This window comes from Pipistrellus kuhlii, unplaced genomic scaffold (assembly GCF_014108245.1).
Source record: "Pipistrellus kuhlii isolate mPipKuh1 unplaced genomic scaffold, mPipKuh1.p scaffold_m20_p_4, whole genome shotgun sequence".
NCBI lineage: Eukaryota > Metazoa > Chordata > Mammalia > Chiroptera > Vespertilionidae > Pipistrellus > Pipistrellus kuhlii.
Window position 1 is genome coordinate 37,517,964 of NW_023425540.1, and position 27,033 is coordinate 37,544,996.

General features: G+C 51.5%; 1 protein-coding gene across 1 annotated transcript in view; it reads right to left on the reverse strand.

Annotated features, from left to right (window-relative positions):
* Positions 1-27,033, reverse strand: part of LHFPL2 (LHFPL tetraspan subfamily member 2) — a 126,150-nt gene that overhangs the window by 23,579 nt on the left and 75,538 nt on the right. The window lies entirely within an intron of this gene.

Here is a 27,033-nt window from a genome sequence, read left to right on the forward strand (position 1 = left end):
CACCTCTAAGTACTTTAGCATACACCTCCTAAAAATAAGGACATTCTCCTACGTAACCACAATAAAATTAACACGCCCAAGAAAACTAACAATAACCCCTTATAGTCAAAGCATAGGCCACATTCAAATTTCTCTACTCTGCCCCATTTTCACAGCTGTTTTCTTAAAACCATGACTCAATCAAAGCTCATGCACTGCATTTGGTTATGTGTGTCTTTAGTTTCTTTTAGTCAAGAATGGGCCTTCCAACACTAATATTTCCCTCCCTGCCCATGTTCCCCCAATACTTTTTTTAAGCTACCGGGCCAGCTGCCTTACAGAATACCCAACTGTCTAGATTTGTCTATTTCCTCACGAGGCCACGTAAGATTGCTCTCTATCCTGTTTTATAGAAACTGGAGGTTAAATCCAAAGGCTAGTTTAGATTCAGCTTCAATATTTTGGGGAGAATCCTTGGCAGGTAATGCTGTATGATTCCTGCTGTGTCATATCTGGGAGGAAAACGACTGGGGCTACACTTCCGAATCAGAATAATTTTACAAATGCATTCATATACATGGATGTGTATCCCTCTCTCTGTCTACCTAGAGCACATGTGTCAAACACAAGGCCCGCGGGCCAAATCCGCCCCACCAGGCCTTGCAATGTGGCCCGCACCGCGCTGTCATCACTGCACTCCGCTGCGTTTCCATCACAATGACAGTTTATGACTGTTCAGTAAACCATTCGGCCCGCGATTTAGGCTGGATTTTAGATTTTGGCCCCTTCTCTGATTGAGTTCGACACCCCTAACCTAGAGAGAACATGCAAAGGTCCTCTCTGGTCCTAGAGAACGCGGATTATTGTGCGGAAGTGGCAGAAGGCAGACCTGGGCAGGTTCGGTGTTTTGCAGGCTCCTTGGATGGATTCTGATGCCCAGGTTGAGAGGCACTGTCCTGAGAGATGCCATTCCAGAAGCTGAAGCAGTCCTTTTCCATAGGACTTGCATTTCTAAGAAATGTTTGCTGTGTTTCCTTGAAATGGAACTACATTTTCTATGTAGCTTATAAAAACACAGGAAGATCTGCAGATAGAGGTGAGGGGGGAGGGGAGCTAAGGAGAACAGCATAGCTGTTCTCGATGAGGAGCGATCTGTGTGACCAGAAGGAAGGGCCCTCCTCTCTCTAACTGCAGAGCCTTCCTGGGCTGGTGTGGCTCAGTGGTTGAGTGTTGACTTTTGAACCAAGAGGTTATGGATGGATTCCCTGGTCAGAACACATGTCTGGATTGTGGGCTCAATCCCCAGTGTAGGGTGTGCAGGAGGCAGCCTGTCAATGATTCTCATCATTGATGTTTCTCTCTCTCTCTCTCTCTCTCTCTCTCTCTCTCTCTCTCTCTCTCTCTCTCTCTCTCTCTCTCTCTCTCTCTCTCTCTCTCTCTCTCTCTCTCTCTCTTTTTCTCTCTCTCCCTCTCCCTTCTTCTCTGAAATCAAGAAAAATATATTTCAAAATAAAAGAATAAAAATAAAAAGGACCAACCTGAGCTGCCGATGCTTCTCTCCTGCCTCGCTCTCTGCCCACCGCTCAGCCAAGCAGAGGGAGCATTTGGCAGTGGACCAAGGCATGCTGGGAAAGGGCACTGAGCAGTGTGAGGTGGGGTGGCAGTGTTTTAAGAGCTTTGTCAACAGGCCTGGGATAAAATCTCCACTTTGCCATTAAACAGCTATATGTCTTTTATATTTAATCTCTGCCAGCCTCAGTTTCCTCATCTGCAAAATAAGGCTAAAACAGCATCTTCCTCACGAGACTACCATGGGGATGAAGAGACAGTGTACCATATGTAAAATAATCAGCAAGGCTTCCAATTCACTGTGCTCCACATAGCTCCGCTGTTATCAATCATTACCACGTGATTTGCTTCAAGTATTTGTGATTCAGTGAGTACTCAAAAATGGTAACTCCTATTATTACTTTTTTTAATGGAGAATTGTTTTCTTTGTTGAGAAACTGAAGACTTGGGTACATCAAAATAAAACCAATTTGGGAGGGGGGGAGAGAGGGGAGGAATCAAAACCCACACTGGGGGCGAGGGGGAGGGGGAGTTAACACTGTCTGGACCATATCAGAACCCAGAGACTATATTCTTTAAATTGAAAAACCCTCGGTGCTTCATAATGGACCTTTGATACAAAATGATCTATTAAATTTTCAGTTTGTGGTTCCTGGTGTTGAGGTCCACAGGACAAGCTAGGAAGCCTTCAAACCTTGAGCTGAATTCCATGAGGGTGATTGGCCTAAGAGGTAGCGCCCACCTTCTGGGCAGCTTCCTGCTTGGCATGATGAGCCTGCAGACCCGCCACAGCTTCACCCCCCGGAGCGGGGAGACTCGGGGACTCCGGCACGTGCAGCATTCAGAGCTGTCCATCTCTAGACGCCTTCCCTCGTCTCTCCAGCCAGGTGCGCATGCCTGGTTTGGGTGAGTGGAAACAAACGGCCTTCCAGCATCTGCTTCTGTACCTGGCGGGGTGCTGCGGCCAGCATGGGGGCGGCCAGGGCTCCTGCCTGCACATGGACCGAGGGCTGGGTGCCTGCAGAGGCAACATGGCCTCGTCTGCAGCTTCTCGGGTGAACAAAGGCATAATCCTTAGAGCCGTTCTCATCACACACCCCCTTGCGGGGCAGAATGTCTCCAAAACCAGAAACAGCCTCATCACGTGCCTCGTTACCTATGGATTTATCCGGGTACTTGATGACGATGGTTCCCACACCAGATTTTCTCAAACGGGGACCCCTCTGAGGCCACATGATGCGGACTGGCTTTCCTTTAATCACATCAGAGCTCAGTCTCCAGGGCCCATCAGCCTCAGCGGCTGCTGGAAACTGACCCGGGCCCAGCCTGGGGGGGGGGCGGGTGATCCTATCGCGGCTGACCCGCAGGGACAGTGCGGCCCGCAGGGCTGAGCCCTTCGCACGGCCTCGGTGACGTCCACACGCAGGTGAGCGCCTCCCCCGGTGACGTCCGTGTGCGGTCACCCACGCACAGGGAGGCCGTGGGGCAGCTGCTGGTGGCAGGTCCATCTCCCTGCCCCACCACCCCACGCCCTGCCAGGACGTTTGATAGGGTCCACACAGGACAATGGGGGCTCCTCCCGGAGCAGGGCTCTCCCGAGGTGGCAGAACTGGCACAGGTCAGCTGCAGGAGGCGCCCAGGAGACCGCAGGGCCGCCGATGAGGGGCTCTCCAAACATCACGGCCCTCCCCGGGAGTTTGCAACGCTCAGCTGTCCTGGTCTGAAGCTCCAAATTTCCAAAGTAAATTTATTAAAACGGGGCCTTCCCTCCAAATTACAAAAATTCCTAAAGAGAAAAAAAAAAAAAAATGGTACCCCCAGGGCCTCTGAGATACAGGTTTCCCTTTAAATATAGGCCTCAGGCTCCTGGTGGTTAAAGGGTTTAAGGTTACAGCCGTCAGAAGAGGGGTGCAAATATTTGTTGGTGTTACGGGAGGGAGGGCAGGCGGGGGTGTGTGTGTGGACATGGCAGCTCACCACCCACAGGACCCACAGACGGGACCCCGGGTGCGGTGGGGGCAGGCCTGAAGCTGCAAAGATGACTTTCCGGAGAAGGATTCACCTTTCCTCCCTCTCTCCCTCCCTCCCTCCTTCCCTCCCTCCTTCCCTCCCTCCCTTCCTTCCTAAAGATTTTTAAGTGTTTTCAGTTTTGTTTTGTTTTTAATCTTTTTTATCTCTCTTTCTTTAGGCTACTGAGCCCAAAAAGTGGCCGAGGCTGCGGCGACCCAGGGCAGGGAGAGACAGGACTATTATTATTAACGATAACGTTGCTCATGGACCCACGTGGTCCAAACAACCCGTGTGCTGCTCCTCCCTCACTGGCAGTTTCTCGGCGGATACCTGTTTTCCTGATCTCCATCTCCTCGGACATCCCGTGTCTTCTGGGGGCCCGGAGGGGAGAAGGTGTGCTCTCACCTCCCCACGACGGAGAGCCCTGAGTGCTGCTGCTCCCGGTGTGGTCCCGACCACCCGCCTCCTGGGGCGCCTAGGCCACCTGCTCAAAAAACCGTACATTCTTGGTGCCCCTCCCCACACACACTGAATCAAACTTCCTGGAGGTGTTGCCAGAAGCTGCATTTTTTACAAGCCCCTCCTCCCCCCCAAGAGTCCAGACATCAGGAGGAAGGAGGCCTCCGGAGCCCTGAGGTCAGGAGCCCTGAGGCTGGCCTGTGCTTGTGCGGGGGAGGGAGAGACCGGAGAGAAGAGGCAGGGAAGCGTGGCCCAGCCCCGCAGGACAGAGCCGGCCACCTGTCCTCGGCACAGCTCTCCGCCACACAAGTCCGGGGACCAGCGATTGTGCAGGGAGACCAGCTGTCCCCGGGCTCACGTGCTGCCCAGTAATCCTCGCAGGGCGCGGCGGGGCTGCCGGCACAGTCAGGGCCTTCCCTTTGGAGCACAAAAGAGGCTTTGGAGCCGCGGGCACTGGGCTGAGACACCACGGTCTTTCCCACAGCAACTGCCGGCCTCCCCGGCCCTCTGTGCAGAGGCAGGAAGAATAGCTGCTTGTTCCCAAGATCGGTGCCACCAGGGTCCCTTCCAACCGCTTCAGAGCCCGGACATGATGAACGGAGAGGATTATGCCACCTGTTACTTGAGCCTCTCTCTCACAAATCCGTAAAGCACCCGAAAACCCAAGGCTCACTGGAACCAGAGGCCTTTCCGTATTGGAAGCTTCTGGAAAAGCCCTGTGGAAGACTGGGCTGTTATTTCCAATACTCGCCGTGCCTCCTGGGAGGAGGTTCCCTTTCCCCAGCCCGATGACATCAGGCCCGACCATGGGCTCTGCTTCAGCCAATCAGCCGCTTCTGAGCAGAAGAGTCCGGAGCTGGGGCTTTGCGGTCCGGCTCTCTTCCCTCCCCCATGAGATCAGAAAAGTCCCCGATGAGCCCTCTCCATTGGCCCGGGGCCCGGCAGCACGGAGCAGAGGCACTGCAGACCCTGACGCACAGACACGCAGTGTCGGCGAGAAACCAACGCGCTGGGGCCTGTGCCGAGATTTCAGGGTCACAGCACGACCCACCCCGTCTGCGGGCTGCGGCTCCCGGCACAGTCCGAGCGCCTGCCACCCATCCTGCCTCTCTTCACCGTCCCCTCCGTGCACATGGCACAGAGCCCTCTGAAATCAAACAGAAACAAACATCACCTCGTGACACACATTAAAGCCTGGCAACTACCTCGGGAGCGTGCGCCCCGTACAGGTCACTGCTGCAATAAAGGTTTTGCTTCCTAATATATTTACTCCGGGCTTAGTGGATGGAAGCGCTGGGAAGTAAGGAAACCCCCGTCGAGTCAACGCGACCATCAGACGTGACCGCGAGAGGCAGCTCGGAGAATCCCTTCCCACGCCAGGCTGCCCTGCGGCCTCTTACCGAACGGCCAGGCTGATTGGCGCCGCCCTGCTTTCCTCCCTCTGCTTCTGTTTCTTCCATCCCAGGGTGGCCCCAGCCTCCTCCTGGAGCCACCGGTTAGGGCCGCCACTCGGAAGTCTGCTCCTAACAAGCACAGGAAGTTCCGAGCTTTGTTTGGAGGAGATGCTTCTGTCCAATGGCAGCTCCGGAGACACTTCTAGGACCAGCAGGTACCAGGTGCTGGCACAGAGCAAAGGTGCCGGGCTGCCCACAGGCCTGTCTCCAGCACGGGTCAGACCAGGGCTTCCCAAACAATGGAGACCACGGGGCGGGAGGGAGGGTCTCAACTACCAGAGGGGCGAGAGATCCTGGAGAACGGGAGGATGACAGGCCTGGGTCTCCGGCCACCGAGCGGGAGGTAATGGCAGCTGGGACGGAGACCAAGCAAAGCAGAGAGCGTGAGACGCCGCGCCAGCGCCTCTGGCACCAGGCGGAAGCAGGGAGTCGCAGGTGGGCCATCCGCCATGACCACAGTTTACATGTTTTCACCCCGTCTCCACCATGAGAATCAGAATATTCCTTCTAGAAGGAAGGCCATTTCCTAGCGGAAGGAGAACATACATTAGGGTGAAGACTGGTGGATTCCTGGGAGACCGTCATCAGCTCATGAGTGTGCCTGCCACGTTAAAGCTGAAACTTGTTGTTTTTATTTTTCTATTACAATTGAAGTACAACATTATTTTATATGAGTTTCAGGTGAATAGCATAGTGATTAGACATTTATATGATTTTGTGAAGTGATGCCCCTGATAAGTCTAGTACCCACCTGACCCCATGCATAGTTATGACAATATTATTTACTACTAGAAGCCTGGTGCACGAAATTCCCCTCAGCCAAACCTAGACCCTCTCCAATCCAGGACACCTCGGATATCCCTCTCACAATCTGGGACCACTGGCTCCTAACTGCTCACCTTCTTGCCTGCCTGATCGCCCCTAACTGCCCAGCCCGCTTTCCCCTCCCATTCCCCCTACCCTCCCAGCTGATCACCCCTAACCACCTCTGCCTGCCAGCCTGATCACCCCATACTGCCCAACCCTGCCAGCCTGATCGCCCCATACTGCCCACCTTTGCCAGCCTGGTTGCCCCAACTGCCCCCCTCCCCTGCCGGCCTGGTTGCCCCAGGCAGCCTGCTTGTCGGTTGTTACTGTGAGGGCGTCGTGACCAATTTGCACATTACCCTTTTGTTAGTATAGACTAGGGGTGTCGAACTCAATCAGAGAAGGGGCCAAAATCTAAAATCCAGCCTAAATCGCGGGCCGAATGGTTTACTGAACAGTCATAAACTGTCATTGTGATGGAAACGCAGCGAAGTGCAGTGATGACAGCGCGGTGCGGGCCACATTGCAAGGCCTGGCGGGACGGATCTGGCCCACGGGCCTTGTGTTTGACACATGTGGTATAGACAGTCCCTGTGCTGTACTCTACATCCCTGTGACTATTTTCTAAAGACCAAATTGTACATTTTCATCCCTTCACCCTTTTCTTCCCCCCATCCCCACTTCGCTCCCATCTGGCAAACATCAGTCTGTTCTCTGTATCTACGAGTCTGTTCCTGTTTTTGTTTGTTTGTTTGTTTACCTCTTTAGATGCCATAAAACTGAAGTTGTTTTAAGTTAGGTATTGACTCCTTCTGAACCAAGTTCTTTAAAAACAAACACAGCAATAAAGTGTCACTTTATAAACTCAATAATTAGTACAAACCAAAAAACGTTAACCTGGAAGTAGCCACAGGTACTTTATAAAAATGGCAAAAAGCTTTTCTTTCCCTGCCCCTCCTCTGGCCCCGAACCCCTGAACCATGAATGCTGCCGACAGAAGGAAGCCGGAGTGGTTCATGTGGAAACTGCCCCTCGGAGCCACGGTTCCGAGCAACCGGTCAGGAGGTGCTGTGCACACAACAGAAGCCTCATCCTGGAGGGGCGGGGGGCGGGCCAGTGCAGCTCCAGCCCAAGAACCTCCTGGAGGGCACAGGGCAGGGGCGGCCCGGGGCGCGGCCTTCGCCAGGATCCCATAACACAAGCGCTCAGAGCACACCCCAAAGCTGCCGCAGCCACAGGTTCGCTAGCAGAGCTTTCAGGGGATGGAGCATTTCCAATGACTCCCTGCAGGCTATCACCCATGCGCTGGGCCTAAGAACACAGGGCAGCCATTCCCTTAGGAACCAAGAGCCTAACCTGGTATCGGCCCAGGGGTCAAGGCAATGCTAGTCACTGCCCACTACCTCAGAAACTACACCCACCTTCTCACTGAGGTCAACACTGCTAAGCAGGAGTGGAATTAAGGGTTTTCAAATGATTTAAAGTAAAAGGCCAAAGTCCAGTGTAGACTATGTTCATATTTATAAAAGCATCACTGAAAAGTCCAGTCTCACTGGGTTTCTAGTTTTTTGTTTTGTTTTGTTTTGTTTTTCTTCTTCTTTGTTTTGATGCTGGCTTTTACAACCTGCAGGCCTGTCGCCTGAACGGGCCTGCACTGTGTCCACAGTACACACTGCCTAAGAGCAAGCTTAGAGAAGGATCTGAAAACAGCCTGAGTATTTACACATCAAACACACATGCAATAAAGAACAAAATGTACAAGGTACATGTGTGCAAACATGGCTCTTTAGAGCTTAATTTATGTATCGGAGATTTCCCCTCCCTAGTGCCTTCTCTCGTATATTTAAAACCATGAAATACGGTGTGATGGGGACTGCATGCAGACACGTACACACACACACAGCTGTTGACTTTTAAACATCTAAAAAATCAGCAGGACAGGCTTGTCCACTGAAACTACACTCAGTTCATTAAACTCTGTCCATCTCAGTGATTTCAAGGCCAGAGATCAAGTTACCCAGTGGTTTTCAGCTCTCTCCCTAACGAGAATGCCAAACTAAAAAGGGCAGGCCGGTTTAAACTTTCCTCAGCCGTTAACCAGAGGAATTCCCCAGATATTTAGGATGCAAACGGTGTGTTGCAAACAGATGCTTACTACATGTCATTCCCAGAATGACACACGTTCTTCAAGGAAAAGCAAGTTCACTGTACAGTTGCCAGTAGCTTCAGGTACTTGCAGATACGGGACAATCTGTAAATGCAGACAACAGTCTTGGCCTGCATTGCCGAACTGGCCTAATGACTCAGGAATGTTCCGGGCAGCAGCAGGAGGTCCAATGAGCGTTTCTCACAGCAGCCTCGATGAATCAGTGCAGACTCAGAGTTCAAGTCAGTCAGAGAAAACCCTGTTCTGGAAATCTGAGCCCTGATTGCTTGTTCATAAGGTCCCCACCACCCTCTTTCTGGAAACAGGGACTCACTGTTCACAGCCCGTAACAACAGTGAGGCGTAGTAAATAGAGATACAGTTCAACTGGATGTCTCACAAGAAGAGAGTATGTGTCACCAGGCCAAGCCACTAACAGACAAAAGAGAAAGGAAGGCTGGGAGAGAAGTGACTCTAGGTTCACTTCCGTAAGAAGAGATGGCCCTAAGGCCCTCTTTCCCAGCTGCTCCACTGCCAGGGCTGCTCACCTCGGCGGGTGAAGAGGCAGCCTGCCAGCGCCATGCACTCCAGGTGCCACAGGGGGCTCCTGCCACCATCCTCCAGCCTGCGCCAGGCCAGAGCGGATGACTCACTAGAACCCACACGGCTCAGTACCACAGGTGCGAGGCAGAAGCGCGTGGGGAGAGGCGTGAAGGGGAAAACACAGACCGTGTTTTGGTGAGGTGACAAAAAGGAGCGTGCCCGGAGTGCTGACACCGCTCTCCGAACTACCAGATTCATCACAGCACACGACTTCCCACAGCTCTGATCCTCACGGGCCTTGGGAGAAAACGCCCACAGGGGGCTGAGAGAGTCCCTGCCTCCCAGGCGCCAAGCTCTCCCAGGACAGTTCTGGCATGAAATACGGGCCAGGTGACGTTTGGGGGAAGGTCTCACCCCCAGGTGACGGGTGAGTTCAACAGCCACCCTGCTCAAGGCGGCTACCCACCCCGTGGCTTCTCCCCTGCAGCCCAATGAGCTCATCCAGAAAGGCGGCATCAGGAGGGTGCGGCCTGGAGCCAGGCTGTCTGCACTGGAATCCTGGCCTGAGTCCTCGGGCACCTCTGCACCCCAGTTCCCGTTTGTCAGGCGGGGTACTGATGGTGCCGACCACATAGGCTTGCTGTGAAGAGCCATTAAGTAAAATAAGTAACGAGTTTAGGACAGTGTGTGGCACATGGCAAGGACTCCATTCAGGGAGCCAAGCCTACTCTTCCCGGAACAGGGTCCAGCCTCTCACCCCCAAAACCCACATCTGCATGGCCACTTGAGGACACCCTCCGGCACTGCCATTTAGGACTGACTTCCTGTTCGGGTGCCCGCCTGCCATGTGGGCAATTAGCCTCGCCCTCACACACCAAGTTCTCCACGGAGAAGGAGGCCTGTGGCAGAAAGCATACAAAACGGAGCCAGGCCTGCTTCAGTGCCGCCACCCTGCTGGGCCATGCACCAGCTCAAATCTTTGGACAATGAGCTTCCTTCCCTGCAGTGGGAGTGTCACAGGGTGCGAAGGGATTACCAAACCCGTGCAGGTAAAGCGAAGTGTAAATGTAAGTACTCGATAGGTGGTGGGAATCAATACTATAATCATCATAGTGGTCAACATGTATGTTTCTGTTCTTGAAGGTCACACATACACCCAATCACCTTCTAATATCGTTAACTCACCATCGTCTGAAGTTTGTCAAATGGCAAAGTCCGATGCTGGGGGGGAGACACCAGTAGGAAGCAGGGGAAATGTGGTTTCTGCTCTCGGCTCTTAACTGGGGTGTGAGCATGCGCGGCCCCCTAACCACTCTGGCTTCCTTGTCTCCAGTACCGAGGGAGAGGGAAGGCTCTGCAGGTCACCGCCGTCACTGTGGGCTCCCAAAGTCCGTCATTTGGGCACATGACCGCCTTCATCTCTTCCTCCCAGACTGGCTCTCCAGGACCCTCGCCTCTGGTTGGATGGGAGACAGGGGCCCCCTTAGATTAGGACGAATGCCAAGTGCAGAGGCAGGAGAGGCCTTACCTGACCGCAGAGCAAGTAAACCACGGGCTGGGCGTGCCCCGGGGCCCCGCACAGGGCCATGGCCGAAGGGCCCGGGCTAGCCTGGCTCCTCCTCGCCGTTTTCCTGGGTGGAGAACCCGCCTCCACCCCTTCACTCCCGGTTCCCGAGTGTGTCTCTGTCTTGGGAGCACCGCAGAGCGGCTCCACTCCAGTCTTTTAACGGCTGGAAACGAGGCCTCCCCCGTCCTCAGCATCGGAGATGGAGCCTGCTCAGAGCCCTTCCTTCTCAGTTCTGAAAATCCACACTTTATTTTTATTTTTTTATTTAATATATTTTATTGATTTTTTACAGAGAGGAAGGGAGAGGGATAGAGAGCTAGAAACATCGATGAGAGAGAAACATTGACTAGCTGCCTCCTGCACACCCCCCTACCAGGTATGTGCCCACAACCAATATACACGCCCTTGACCGGAATCAAACCTGGGACCTTTCAGTCCACAGGCCCATGTTTCTATCCACTGAGCCAAACCGGTTTCGGCAAAATCTACACTCTTAAACGGGTCTTTCCTTTCTTAGGGACTTTTGCCCCCTTTTCTGGAGAAGAAAAAGGCTTGATCGTGAAGAATTTCATAGCCATATGCCAGAGGACATGGTGGGATACAGAGTTTTAGCCACTTTTTAATAAAGGGTGCCAACTGATGAACAAAAGCATCTCAGTGTGCGTCTCTCCAGCGGGAGAAGCTGAACACAGAGAACCCATTTTCAGTGCTTGGGTGTCAGGCAGGAGTCAAAAGTCCTGTCCCTTTTATTTCAAAACATAAACCGTATGAAACCGTCCCACAGAATTAATGTTTGCTGCTGTTCATTCTCTGCTCCCTGGTGAATTATTAAGGTGCAGTTCTCTCATAGGTTATACATGGCCCCAGAAGGCTGAGATGCATCTTTCTAGGGACACTTATTTCTGATGAGTATTCTTATTAATGATCTAATAAAATGTCTCATTTTGTTATGATCAACCAAATGATTCAAACGATGTTTAAAAATTCAACACTCCAACCCAATAGCCTGGTGATGAAGTTGCTGAGCTGACATTAATTTAAACTGATTTTCAATTTTACGTGGCATTAACAGTGAGACCATGGATAGATTTTTTTTAACCGCCCTCCCCCCCTTTTTTTTTTCCTTTTAAATTTGGTCCTGCCCAGCCAGCATGCTCAGTGGTTGAGCAGGGACCTGTGAACTTGGAGGTCATAGTTTATTCCCAGTCAGGGCACATGCCCGGGTTGTGGGCTTGATCCCCAGTAGACAGTGTGCAGGAGATAGCCAATCAGTGTTTCTCATCATTGATGTTTCTCTCTCGTCTCCCTTCCTCTTTAAAATCAATAAAAATATATTTTAAAAAAATGTTGGTCCCAATGCTGTCAAAGGCAATATTTTACCAAGGTTCAGTAAAATTGATCTGGTTATAATGATGAGCACAATTAGCAGAGGCCAATGATGAGACATTCTTCCAAGACAAATCACTTGGCGGTCAAACACACACACCCAAACTGGTAGGCAGGCTGCAGGCACGGACTGTGAGAACAAACCTATGTCGACAGCAAGAATACTCACAAATAAGTCCAGTTTCACTCCTAACCTCCTGGCCTTTGTCCCAAACTGCCCTTTGGTGGAAGTGGCTATTCATAAAAGCAAGGGCTAACCCCCATTGAGCCTTTGTCATGTGGGCAGGAACCGAAATGCAGACTTGGAAGGCTGGCTATGTGTAGGTGGGAAATGAGTTGTGTGTGTGTGTGTGGGTGTGTGTGTCACACATGTAGAAACACCTCTCTCCCCACAAAAGAAACCAAGTGCCAGAGGCTTAAAAGGAAAGAAGCAATGGATTTCTGAGATAATGGATGAAAATGCACCAATTCTCAAAAAAAAACACCAGCTCTTATTTTTCTCAGGACCCAGAATATGTGATTTCTTGATTTTTTTCCTTTGTTCTTATCTCATTAAACCGCACCCTTCTTTGAAAGTAATGCTTATCAAATAGCTGCTATAACTAAAGCACTTAAAAAGGAGTCTGACTTTGCCAGCTTCCCTAACTGAAGAACTCCTATAGAGAGGCATTTGTTGAGCCTTCTTTACCATCCGTAGCAGCAACAGCCATCTTCAGCTGGACTAAGCACTGAGGGTTAAAGAGGAGAGGCCAGGCAGATGCCTCTAGGTGCCAACACCATGTTCAATATCTGACTTCCCGGGGTGTGTAGAGCAATGTGATGGGGGATGGGGTGGCGAGGGCAGGCACAGGCACAAGATCCTTGTACTTCCTCAAGAAACTGTCGCTGAGGTTGAAATCAGGAAGCGCAGACACTGAGCCCACCGAGGAGCATGACTAGCCACAGAAATGGGCATGCTGGGTGGATGGGGGCAGCATGGGAGGGGGAGAATCTTGAGAAAACGATAAAGGTTTATCAGGAATATATCAACTGTGAAGTAAATCAACAGTTAGTGCATTCATATGAGAGAGCTGCAGTTGGGATGGGGGTGGGAAGATTGGAGTTTTTCTGCTTCTGTTGGATGGTCGCACAAAAACCCTTCTTACAAGAAGACTAACGGGCTGGATCATGCTGGTGTTGCTTGTTTTCTGAGCCAAAGTGAAGTGGCAGATAACACTCAGGGTTGTGTGTGTGGGTATGTACGTGTGTGAGTGTGTGTGGGTCTATAAGTAGAAATGATGTCTGAAAGGGTGAAGGATATTTAATCCAGGAATTTCTGCTGGATAGTTATTAAGACAAATTTAAATAGAAGAATGAAAATTAACCTTATGTTTTAAGTCCTTGTACCTATTCAAATTTATTTTTTAAATTATAGGATTATTGTGAAATTTTAAAAACGATTTCAAGGAACTTGGGTGACTTTTAAGTGATCCTGGGTTTCTGGTCCAAATTTCTATGAAGAAAATTCCTAGGCGACATCGCATGTAAGGGACAAACGTGCTCCGTCTGCCATCAAGTACACATGGTGCAGAGCCCTCTGTGACTCCCGTCCTGGAGTGACTGGTCCTAAGACTGCGGTGAGTGCAGGTTGTTATCAAAATGTTGTGCCTTGCATTCTGGCTGGGTCCATGGATTCCACCTCCCCCACCCCCACTCCTGCAATTTCATTAAAAAAAAAAAAAAGTCCCAAGGACACTTTATCCGAAGAGTCATTACAATCACCAGGCGGTTAGCACAGGTCAGGCTGAGGAAGAATGCGAACAATAGGGCGCGGGAGATGCAGCCGGGGCGTGAGGAGGGGGCTGGAGGGAGGAAACGGCTGGACAATGCACAGATGTCTACGTTTTCGCTGCCAGGAGTTCAGACAAACAGGAAGACCTTAAACTTCTCCAACTGGGGTGCTCGGTTTGCCTGGCGAGCAGAGGGCGGAGCACGTGACGGGACACAAAACAGAAGGTTGTGATTAAGGCTTTGCGAGCTCCTCCCCACAGACCTTACACCAGCAGCCTCGTGGGCAAAGAAACTGGAGCAGGCTTACCCTGTGCCCAGCCCAGGCTCCCTCAGCCCACGGGCCTCCCCACCGCTGGCCCATGGGGTCTGAGCTCAGGCTTGGGGGGGGAGGGGGGTCATCTGAGCTGCACCCACTCATGGGACCCAAACAGGGCCAAGACACTAACATTTCACAACTTAAACATTTCCTGCTGACACTGAGCAGAACTTATGTGCACTGAAGCCTCTGAGGGAGAACCAGAGGAAAAAAATGCCTGGCGTGACTATCCAAACACCACGCCTATTCCAATAGCCACATCGCCAGGGCAGTGTAAGAATGACGAGGCGGCCTCTGCACTTCCAAAGATGGGAAGAGCATTAAATGCCTTCTCCTTGTAATCAGGTATGTGTTTCCCCTATTCAGTAATGTAAAAATAAATTCTAAAACTACGCAAACAAGGCATAGTTCTTAAAGTAACTAAGGTTCTGGAACATCACCTAGTGGTACCCTTAACTATTATCCACAAATACTCTGCTACGTCTCACAGGGTTTCTCAGCCTTGGCGCTTTCAACATTCAGGGCCAGATACTTCTTTCTTACGGGCGTTTGTCCTGTACATTGTGTGATACTTAGCAGGACCCATAGCCTCTTCCCTTTATATACCAGTAGCATCTCCTACTTATGACAATAAAATATACTTTTAGGTACTACACAATGCCCCTGGGGGACATTCTGCTCTAGAAGGTACCCGCTTTTGGTTAAGGTACAGGATCTAGTCTGAGATGAGGTTCAAGCTCTGACTGTGGCACATACTAGCAGAATAAAGTTGGACAAGTAACTTATCTCCTGATGCCTCGATTTGCTTCGCTGTAAGTAGGGATGATACTATCTGCTTCACTGGTTGATCTGAACATTAAATGAGAAAATTCATGTAAAATGCTTTACACAGAGCCTGGCACATAGTAAGCATTTAGGAACTGGTAGTAATGATAATGGCTAAGAGAGATGTTGACACATGACCTTGGAAGACAGAATCAGGTAGGTCACTCAGATGGCCATCTGGTAAAAAGAAACCGCCCACAGAGCTCATGTCTGAACAGCCCGCAGGAGGGCACTTACGTTCGTTTGCTAGAAACACGACAGGCCAATGCTAACCCTGATGGAAACCAGGCTGCATTAATTAATCCCTTTCGGAATGAAGGGTAGGAATAAAGGAGAAGTAAGTGCAATGGGAAAATAGCTACAGACCAAATAGGAATATCCCGCCTCAAAGAGGTAAAGGTAAAAATTTAGTCCTGCTGGCGTGGCTCAGTGGTTGAGTGTCGACCTATGAACCAGGAGAGATCAAAGATCGATTCCCAGTCAGGGCACATGCACAGGTTGCAGGCTCGATCCCCAGTAGGGGGTGTGCAGGAGGCAACCGAGCTATGATTCCTTCTCATCACTGATGTTTCTCTCTCCCTTCCTCTATGAAATAATTAAAAAAACAGATAAAAAATAAATTACACCTTTTAAAAACTCCCTGGACCACAAACTAAAATAAATATGCTAAACTTGGGGAGAGGGTGGCCTGGTAAGAGTTGGTGAATACCTACACGGTTAAAGATGGTCACCGGAAGTGGAGAGGACAGTCCTCAGTTGATGCAGCAACAGGCAAGTAATGGAGGCACAAACTTCAAAGGAGCACGAAGCTGCGAGCTCTGCCTCTCTCTGGCCAGGAGTTGTGTCACCGCTTGCTCCTGTCAGCTCAGAGGAGCTGGGGAAGCGGGGGGCAGAGGCACCCAAGGGCCTCCCCAGAGTCCTCTGCCCTTGAGCAGAGCATCTGGGAGCCTCAGGCCAGACCTCGCCCACTAGCTGTTTCCTGGCCCCTCCATGGGGCTGGCGGGATTTAAAACCTCTCAGTGGGAAACTGTGCCACAATCTCAGCCTCTGCAGCCCTGAGCCCACCTCCACCCCCTCCTCACACCACGTTTGAGGTTCACGCACAGGCTGGGCTGGATGGAACAATCAGAACGCAAACCCTAAGAGTCAATCAGCATCCAAACCTTTTCGTTTGGGGGAAAAAGTGGCTTTCCCCGGTAGCTGAAGTCTAAATTGAGCTGTATAAAACAGTCATCTGACTCACAGAGAACACCACACTAAACTGGGCATCTCTTCTAACCAGTCATCCAAAAAGCACAACCAAGTCTTTGTGAGACAAAGCCTGGAAACAGTGACATGTTCTCTTCATTGTCTTTTTTTCTGACCCACATTTTACTTTTCTCTCCATAACATGCAGTTGTCTCAGAATGTCATCCAAGTGCACCGTGTTTTTCTTTTCTCGCTAAAGTAAAATAAATAACCCAGATGAGTCGTAGGTCTGTGCCTAGCATTTAAGGCCGCACACATTAGCATTCAACAATGCGCCCACACATCTGTACTCTCTGAGCACAAGCCCTGTCCGCACAGGGCCCAGTGGAGGCGAGTGATGTTTTTGCCCGGATAGGCTAGTACACTACGGCCAGTTGAATGCACTCTAAGAACCGAATGAGGAAAACAAGACAACCCTCCATTCTTCCCTAGAGGAAGGCCCACGCTGCCCTCCATTTGACCCCTATGTCAAATCAAAGGCATCACATGGTATGTACACTCTAGGGTAACTTTCCCAAGTCAAAAACGTCCACAGCACAGCTTAGGAAGTAGAATGTTTGACATAAATGAAGTACTCAACAGGTAGTAGAGGTTAGACATTTGAGAAACAGGCAACAAATATAGAGTTGGCTTAAAATATCCTAAACCATTTTTTGAGAAACTCCAGAAAGTTGAATGCTAACCTCACTTTGTCAGAACTGATTTGGGAAACATTCAGTCCTGCCTGAAGGAGATCTGGGCTTTCCCCAGCCAACATTGTGTCAAGTCACCGTTCCCCGGGTTAGTTCCTGTCAGTGTTCTGTCTGAGTAACGGAGTGTTTCTCTCCCACCTTGGCCAGGAGGACGGTCATGGGGCCAAACACCTTGGAGACAGAAAAACAAACAGACTCATGAGTTTAACTCTGTCTGGAAATCGGGCAGCAAGACTGAAGATTAACCTTCGGGGAAGCTCTTAATGCTGAGATGTTTCCCCACTAAAAGTTCAAATGAGAAGTCACCGAGAGTTCAGGAGTGAAGAAGACTAACAAATGGCAACATGTCTTTCGGATTGTCCCATGGGAGACACAGTCCACCCCCACCGCGGGGGTCATTTTTAATTCAAAAGGATCGGAAATTGGGATTGGCTTCCTGTCCATTATGTCACCTGGCCCTTGTGCTGGCAGGTTTTATAGACAAAGTCCCCTGCCCAAAAATGGAGGGAGATGGCCAGTTTCCCTGGACAGCAAGCAGGTCCTCAATAATGCCACTTCATTCCACACCATTTCGTTATAATGTTGGCGAGAAAGGACAAATGATTTCCAGCAGGGGCCACTGGCTGTGGGAAGTTTGCTGTGCGTGGGTTTTCTCCCGGGACTCTAGTTTCCTCTCGCATCCAGAGATGCGCATATGGTCACCTGGCCTATCTCCATTGTTCCCGTCTGAGTGTGAGCGTGGGTGTGGGTGGCCCTGCAATGGGAGGGCGTCTGGTCCAGGCTGGGTACCTGCCTTGTGCCCTGGGCTGTTGGGAGAGGCCCTGGCCGCCCATAACCCTGAACTAGGATTAGTGGTTTGGAAAAGAATTATCTTACTTGTTTTTTATTCACCTTCCTTAAAGGTATGCGTAGCTCACATTTATTTCCGTGTCTAATAGTGGAAGTGTTTTGGGTCTTTATTTAGAAGTTTGGTGGAGGTTTTGTGACCAGAAATATGCTATGGGAACTTTATTTCTTATTTATATCAGTTAGCCTCGGGCAAAATTGGTTTTGTCAAATGTCATTTCACTTAAAAATCACAGTTTCCAAGAACCTACCGACAGCATTGAGGACTTACTGTACTTCTAAGGAAGCCAAGGAATGAAGGATTTCAGATTTTACTTTACATGCAAAGGAAGGGGGGGGAAAAGATTGTGGAATTTTCAAATTGCATTATTACAACAGTTTTTAGACCCATCAAGAGTAACTGAACAATGTCATTCAACAGGAAAACTCAGTGAACTCCCCTCCACCTGCCCCTAGCGTTATCTGTCCAGACGCCCGCTGTGTATTGAATTGACTGAAGGCAGGACACTTCCTGCTCCGACTGCTGAGGAGAGAAAGGATGGACGGGAGCTGGCGTGATGAACAGTAACATCCAACACTCATCAGTCTCTGCCTTTCATCTCTCCCATTTCTCAGTCTGACAACCCTTTTTACTTTCTGAACCTGACAGCTGCTGGGACTTCTTATTGATTACAATCGATCTCTGAACCACCACCATCTGTCTACAATGGGATCTTTCTTTAGGGTAATTGTACTCCCAGGGAAAAAATCCTGCTATTTAAACGGATGCATTTCCAGCCAGCATTTAGCCACAGAACCATATCTGAGTTAAAATACACCTGTGAGATAAGAACCATTGTCCTAATTCAATGCTATTTCCACACTCTCATTTTACTCTCTTTGACAGTCTACTGTGTCCCTCCAAACTCATCGCCATTATTTGTGCATCTGGTGCAGACTGTGGGAATGCAGCAGTAACTAAGGATGATGGTAAAAGGTACAGTCTCACCAAAGTGACAGGCATGTGCTAAGTGTCTGCAAGGAATGCACGGCAGCTGAGCATCCTCACCGCTTTGACAGAAGTGCTATCACCTTATTTCACAGATGGGGGAGCTGAGGGAAGGGCCCTGTAAGTAAATCAATAAATATAGAGAAGTCCCTCCAACATCCAAGTTACAGCACCCACATTCTCAAGATGCTAAAAAGTACTGGGACCCAAACTTCCATTTTAACAAGCCTAATGCTAACAAATTTTGAAAAATTGCTTTTTAAAAAACACACTCTTCTACAGAACGCCAACAGCCAAATGTTCATCGTCAGAGCTTTGTCAAAAGCAGGCACCTTCATACCTTAAAATGAAAAATTTGCCCATACCCGTGGTAGGCAAACTGTGGCTCTCAAAAAAGAAATTTCAATCGTTGTACTGTTGATATTTGGCTCTGTTGACTAGTGAGTTTGCCAACCACTGGCCCCTACCATCCTGACCAGGTAGCTCAATTGGTTTGAGTGTTGTCCCTGTACACCAAGGCTGTGGGTTTGATTCCCCCGTCAGGGCACACATACAAGAATCAACCAATAAATGCATAAATAAGTGGAACAACAAGTTGATATAGATCTCTCTCCCCCTTCCTCTAAAATTAATTAAATTAAAAAAACACCTGCCCTGACTAAGTGGTTAGAGTGTCTCTTCATGAAGCAAAGGGTTGTGAGTTCCTCCCCCCCCCGCCCCCCCCATCAGGGTGTGTGCAAGCCTTTTGATGTGCCTCTCTCACATTGATGTTTCTCTCTCTCTCCCTCTCTCTCTCTCTCCCTCTCTCTCTCTCTCTCTCTCTCTCCCCCCCCCTCCCCCACCCCCCCCCCCTCCCTCCCTCCCTCTACTCTCTCTGAAAAACAATGGAAAAAATATCCTCAGGTGAGGATTGACAATAACAACAAAAAACTTTAAAAAATGAAAAACAAAAACCGCCTGTCTTTTAACACGTCTGCCCATACCAACACCTGGAGCCCTGCAGCAGGTGTCTTTGTAAGAACTGAGTACTTTCGCTGGTGACCTCATTCTACCGCCACAGCATCCCTGTGAAAGGCTGCACAGTGTCCATCGTCTTCCCCTGAAGCTTGAAGCCACAGACGGCCCTGAAGAGAGGGTTGCAATCTGCAGGCACCAGGGCTCGAGCATGGGATGGAGCCCGGCCACGCGGCGAGGCCTGCGTGGGGCTGGGTAAGACGTCACAGCTTTAAAAACAGGCAGCGTCACACGAGGAGACAGATGAAAGGATTCATGAAACAAATCACCGAGTTTTTGCGTTACTATAGAGTCTCGCGAAGGGAGGTCATCTGACAGACTGAATCATGAACTTGTGCAATGCAAGAATTTATCAAAGCACCGGGCTATGAATCATAGCCGCAACATGTTTCCTGACATCCTTGTAAAAACCAGCCTATGGATGGAGCAACTCTTTAAGAAGCACCTGCCTTTTTGCTTTGGGTGTTCACTTCTCTAGCAATCTGTACACAATCAACAAAATCTACGTGAAGATGGTATTTCCGGAACCCAGGAGAAGAAAGTGGGGGGTTGGGGAAGGAATCAACAGTCATGTTTCCACCCAAGTGGTTCTAGTGTCAGCTTACGCTTAGGAAGTCCATCTCACCCCGTCCTTCCAAGTAAGTGGAGACACACATGGGGGAAAGGCAGGAGGAGACGCCGCCTCCGATGGTGAGCGGGGCTCCGGGGCCAGCCCGCAGCACTCTCCCCTGCTGCCCGCTGACAGGTGGGCACACTGCGCATTGCCAGGGTCCCAACCAGGCAGTGCTCAGGGGCCACGAGAGCCATGGCTCCCGTTCTCTCTGTCACCACAGCCACGGACGTCCTTCCCCGCGGGACCAGCGGACTGACATCGTCTGCTTCTCAGGGACACCAGGGATTGGCCGCTCGGGAAAAACTAACTTAGGTCTAACCCAGTGCCACTATCTTTCCAGAAATCAGGAGACGTCCTAGCTCACATTCCTGGTGCTACAGACACGTAGCGAGTGCTAAACATGAAGCCTTCACCATGGCATATGTTTAAACAAATGAAGCTTTGTTCTGTCAGGTGTGACAGTAATTCAAACCATATGACCCAGGTACTGCCTGGTGACATTCCTTAGAGGACGTGTGACAGATACATATACGGGAGTGCATCGGACAAACCGCAGTCAGTATTCGTGGGTCAATGCGCCGTACACGCTGTGGGTGGGGGGGTGGGAGGTGCGGGACGCCGTGGGAAAGGTAAGGAAAAGCACAACCTGTCAGTCTCTTTGAACAAAGGAAATGGGGGTGGGGGGTGGGGAGAAGCCCACTGGGGCTGGGAAGGTGTCAGTGCTGGGACTGCCGGCTCCTATTCCAAGGTCAGAGCCCCCTTCTCGGCAGAAGAGAAGCAAAGAAAGCGTCGCTGACGGCTCTCCCTGCTTGCGTGGGTTGTGAAGTAGTAACCCATGTGCCAAAACCCTAATCTGCAGGATCAGCTCTCTGAAAAGAGGAAGAGAACTCTGCCAAGCATTTATCAACACCTAAAATTGTTTCTTTTCATTCTCGGAACTAAAGCTGTTTTATTAAATATTTTAGACCTGGAGTCCGCCGCTCCCCTCCAAACGGCACAGGTACTACCTTGGGTTTTAAGCCGTTGCTCAAAGAAAGGAAAACAAAATTGCCAGCGAGGCAATTAGAACAAAAGAGTGGCGGCCTGGAGCCCTCCCCAGCCCTGCAGGGGGGCAGACACCGTACCCCAGCTCCTCCCAGCCTCCGCAGGGCTGCTCCTCACTCAGCCCAGGGAGCAGCACCCCGATGGCACCCTGAAAGGAGAAGCTGGGACAGAGCTGGCATGTGACACCTGCTGGATGCTGCTGGAGGGAGAGGGGTTCAATGGCTCTGGATGACACGTCCCTGCGGAGGGAAAGTGGGGGCCAGACAACCAGCCTCAGGAAACCCCAAAGGGGAAGCAGAGGAGGCTCTTGGGGGCCTAAGGCTGAAACCACTGGAAGGGCAGCTTCCAGGCCTGGGCCAGCCCTGTGCTCGGGCCCAGAGAGGAACAGGAAGCCAGTGGGACTTTGGAATCAGCCTGGTGCACAGGAGGAGCCCTGGACAGGGAGCACAGCTGCCTGCTCCTCTTGCAGCCTCCCCTGAGCCGGCCGTGTCCCCCCCCAGGCAGGGTGCTCTGGCCTCCGCTGGCTCCTCCAGACCGGAGGCAATTAGAAAGTGAGGTGTCAGGGGCCACTCAGCCCGACGGCGGTGACTCAGGGATGAGCTGCCCTCGCGCCTCACCCGCCCATGCTGACTCACTCGGCCGGAGGGCCGCTGCTCGGTTTTCTTTTGCTGACCATCGTCTGGACCCAAAGCAAAACAAGAACCCGAAAGCAGAACTCCAGATGTGGGCTCCCTGTCCCTGCTTTCCATGTTACCGAAGCGCCTGCAGGTAGGTCCTTGGGCGAGCGATGGCCTCAGCTTCGGCCCCAGGACCTCATCAAGCCCAGGGCCTCCTCTGCCCTGGCAGGCCCCCCCTCCTACCCCTCCACCCCCCGGCTCTGACAAAGCTGTCCGTTCCTGCCAACCCGCCAGCAGGGGGAGGGTGGCAGAGCCCGGGGCGTGGCCCAGGGATCTCACACAGAGGAACACGGCCGCCTACGTGAGCGCCACACATCTTAGAATATTATGTTTTGCCCTCTACTGTAAGTCCACGGGAGGGGGGGGGGGGGGAGAATGTAAAAGCTTTATTGGCATTTCGCTTCCAGTTGAGCAAGTCTGCTAGGACGTGGGAAGAAAAGCCGCCAACTTCGTAGGATGAACGGGAAGAAAACCCACTTTCTGGTGTGGGCCCTCCCACGAAGCGTTAGTTCTCTGCATCCTACAACAGGGCCCTGGAGACACCACGGGGTAGGGCACAAAGCAATGGCCTAGCGGAGGAGTCAGAGAGGCAGCTCTGCCTCTAAGGGCGTGAGGACCCCGGCCTTCCATCCAGGTCGCCCTGCAGGTCCCGGTGGGGAACAGAGATAAAAGCAAACCTCAGCAAGCCCCCTGGTGCAGAGACCTTCTTCACATCAGTCCTACTCCTGCCGTCTCATCTCCTCCGTGCTCCCCACGGGAGGGAGGGAGGAATGAGGAGAACGAAGACCTAGGGCCCCTTCCCCAGCAGAGCTGCCCAGGACTGGCACAGCCAGGGGAGAGGGAGGGCAGGAGAGAGGCCTCAGCCCCGCCTGCTAACTCCCAGCCCCAGCCACGCCGCTGAGGCCTTCCCCGCACAGGAGGTGGGAGGCTGAGTCCTCCTCCCCTGCCAAGCCTGCTGGGCGCCCCGAACTCCATACCCCAACCACAGACACATCACGCCTGCTGCCCGCTGGTCTGTTCCTGCAGCTTCTCCCAGAGCTCCTCGCCGACCTGACCGCACCACTTCCACACCACACGGGTGGACAGCGATTTTTGGGACTCAATCAGAAGCACAAGCTGGGGCCTCAGTCTGAGAATCTCAGCGACCAGACAACTGGTCATCCCCTTGGGAAGGACCCGAGCCTTCTCCCTTAGAGACGGGAGGGTCCATCCAAGACCCAGGAAGGAGCTCACTGGGTTTTTATCCGTGACAATAGCTCAGTCATGGCTTCCACCGCCAGACGTCACCGCAGGCTCTGAGGAGCCCATGCCAAGAACACACCAATTCCACAGGCTGAAAACAGCTCTGGCGAGCACCGGGGATTATGGGAGAGTGGGGGTGCCTGCAACACCCCAGGGGGTGAACTCACATGAGAAGGATGTTGTTATCCAAGCAGAACGTGGCCAGTAGGAGGTTGGTACCTCTTCAACACAGTCAGCCAGATGTCCCCCAAAGGATTTCCCCACAGAGACAGAGGAGTGCCGTTTTCCCGCCTTAAGAAACCTCTACAGCTGATAGAGCTGGTCCCAGCTCTGCCCTCGTCACTCTCAGTCAGGTCTGTCCTGCTGTTCTCCAAATGAAGCCTCCTCTCAGGGAAGTTTTATTCCTCCCACTGCACTACCTGTCTTCAGCCTCAGGAAAGTTTTAAAATTATGGAAAAGATCTATTCACAGCTTTTATGACTGGGCTACTTTTTTTGCCCTGCCAATTTTGGTAAAGTCTGCTCTGTTAGTCACCAAACTAGAGGCCCAGTGCATGCTTCCTCTCGCAATCTGGGACCCCTTGGGGGATGTCGGGCCTAAAACCAACCGTCCGACATCCCTATGGCAATCTGGGACCTGCATGCTCCAGTGACGTTCCCCCCCTCCCCCCCGATAATAAAAAATAGTACATAATAACATGATCCTTCTGAGGCAGTAGTACCATTTCCCCCATCTTATGGGTGGAAAAACTGAAGCAGAGAAAGTTAAGCAATTGGATTTGTCACACAGTTATGTCAGAATCAGGGCTGACCACAAAATGTGCAAGCCAGAGTCCATGCATGTCATCGCTGCATCATCCTGCTTTTCCAGTGTTAGAGTAGCCTTGCCAGGCTTTAATGTTTAAACCTAAGAGACTGTTTCCCATGTATAGGGTATGGTCCCTAGGCCTGGCTGGTGATCAGGGCCATCTGTGGGTGGCTGGTAGATGGAAAGATCAGGCCCCCCCACTTTGGCCGCTGCTGGTCACTTCCCTCTTGGGGGACAAGGCACTGAGTATCTGTCCCCTGGTGTTCAGTGTGCATCATCGAGGCCGGTTGTTCTGCTGGTTGTTCCACATTCGACCAATTTGCATGTTAGGGTTTTATTATGTAGGATGGCACATACTATGTCTCCAGTGTTCGGGGTCCCCCAACCATTTGACCAGCAAAATTATAACACACAATACGAGGAATGTTGACGTGTCATCCCACACCGTGCAAGGAAAATGTCGTTGGGATGATGAGAAGCACCTGCTAAAGCCGCTGCCTGTTCTCAGCTTAGGCCAAATACAAGAAGGTAAAAATGGAGTGGGGTGACTCCCCAGTCTGTGCGCCCCTCTTCCGCAGAGTCCTGAAGGTCATGGTGCACTGCGTCACTCAAAGCCTGACGCCCCCGGACCAGCGGCATGGGCGTCACCGGGGAACTCAGAGCCTCCCAGGCAGAGCTCCTGAGTCCGAACCTGCGCTCAGCACTCTCAGGCACGCACAGCGTCAGCACTGCACCAAGACCCTCTCCTCCCACGCGGCTCCCCCACCTCACAGCCCATGCACACCGGCCTCAGACCTGAGACCAGCCCCTGCCCCCGGGAGGCCACGGAGGTCTCCTCCGAGGGGCCCAGCTGCCATGGCTGGCATTCCACCCACCGGGCTGCACCCGGGGCCCCGCTGGCCTCCCCTGTGAAACCGTCCGAGATGGCTAGAAACCTGCGAGGTATTTTGTCCCCCAGAACGTTCATTTATTCACGGGGGAAAAAATCTATTTTTAGGTGTCAATGGCCAGGGTATCCTGGCTCACCCAGTGCCTCTCTTCCCCCGTGCCCAATTAGAAAGATCATATTGTTTCCTGGCACGCAATGCCAAGGGCACCGAACGCCGGCCGGGGACCGGGAGAGGGCTCCAAGAACAGCTCTCAGGGAATGGAAACGAGAGGGTTTCCGCTCCACGTGATTTCCTCAGCACCCGCCCTGCCCTCCCATCACGGACCTCACGCTGAAGGGACACCAAGGCCACATGGAGTAACAGAACACCAGCGTATCCACGATATTATTTTTGTATCCTCAGAGCACAGCAGAAAGCAGGGCGAGCCCATCAGTTAACTCTCTCTTTATCCCACCCAAGTTGGAAGCTTAACCCCCGTTTCCCAGATGATAGATGAATCCAAGTTTTTCCTACGTGCAGGAGTGTGTGCCTAAGGAGGAGGGTGTCAAATTCAAAAGCTTCTGACCTAGCTGTGTTCTCAAATTCTGACTTTTTAGGGGAACACTGGAAATGACCATACACACAGAATGTACCTGAGGATCTTGGGGTGCTACAGGGAGGCCAAATAAGTCCGCCATTTTCCCTTTCTTCGCTTACAGTAGATGGCACTAATTTATCACAGCGCTTCCCCCAACCAAATCTAGAGGCTGCCTTAGGGCGCTTCGCCTCTGAGCCCAATCCTGCAGAATCTCAAAGCCCACCCCGTGGCTCCTGAATCAGCACGGACATTTGAACACAACCCCCCTTCACTGAAGTTTGCACACCAGAGTCTGAGAAGTGCTGGTGCCAGCTGCACCAAAGTGAAATGGACTGTTTACCCCTGGTCTACTTCATTGGTTTCTCAATTCTACATCCCCATTTCTAACTCTGCATCCCCATTTCTAACTCTGCATCCCCGTCTCACTGTTTGTGAAGTGCTGAGCACAGCGACTCCTGAGGTTCCAATTTGGAAGCTCATAGACAAAAAATGACCCAATTTGTGGCTTTTCCTGGAGGGCAGGAGAGGGAATCAGTATTCCTGTAAGTAATGGGCCTACATTTCCAAATGACACTAGGTGATTAGAGCTAAGTAGTGGCTGCTCTCTAGAGTCTCCAATTTACTCCTACCCCCACCCCTACCCCACCCCCACCCCAGGTCTCCACTCTTCCCCATGGCTTTACAGCCCATTTTCACTCATTCTGACTGTGTACCTGAATGTGTGACTATACCATAGCAGACTAAAGTTATTTCCAAAATCGACAAGAACCATCACCCACGACACCATCCCTGCCACACTCAACTCTCTTCCCTACTTCTGAAGGGAAGCCCCCTGCACTGGCACAGTTTCTCTCCCCACAGGAAGTGGGTACTGAGGAGAGGAGCGCTTGCAGTGTGAGCAGGACCTGTTCTGTTTAAGATCCACAAGTTGTCTGAGGTCTGCACACCCCCACCATGGATCTTTTCCATTGTCTGGTTCCCAGTGCCAAGCACACCAGGAAGCACAATCCTTAAGGGCACGAACTGTAGGTCTGCAACAGAGTTCAAACTCCTAGCCCTGCCACTCAACAGCCATGTGGTGACCCTAGGCACTCACTCCCCCGAGCCTGTTTCTCTGCCTGTAAATTGTGGGGAGCACTAAACTCAGTACTCTAGAGCAACTGTGGGAAATAAAAGACTGTGAAGGGCTGAGCACAAGACCTAGCATACGCATGCACTCAGTAAAGGCAAAACACTCAATAAAATAATAATATTGCTATTATTATACACAGATGGTGCTCAAACAATTCCTTAGCGATTAACCTTCTCATCACCTCTGACTACCCCACTTCCCAGGGAATCCGAGAGCTCCCAGGCCCTCGGAACTGTCCCCTGGGCTGGGGAGTCATGCGTGCAGTCCACGCGGACTGGTCTCTGGACAGGCTGCCCACATCAGTGTCCAAGGATGTGGGGTGGTGGGAGCAGACCTAAGCCCACATGCTTGGCATTTTCTGTAACCACCACCCCCCCGCCCCCACTTCAACACAAACTAGCCAAAGGTTTTGCTTAAAAAATAAGTGATTAGC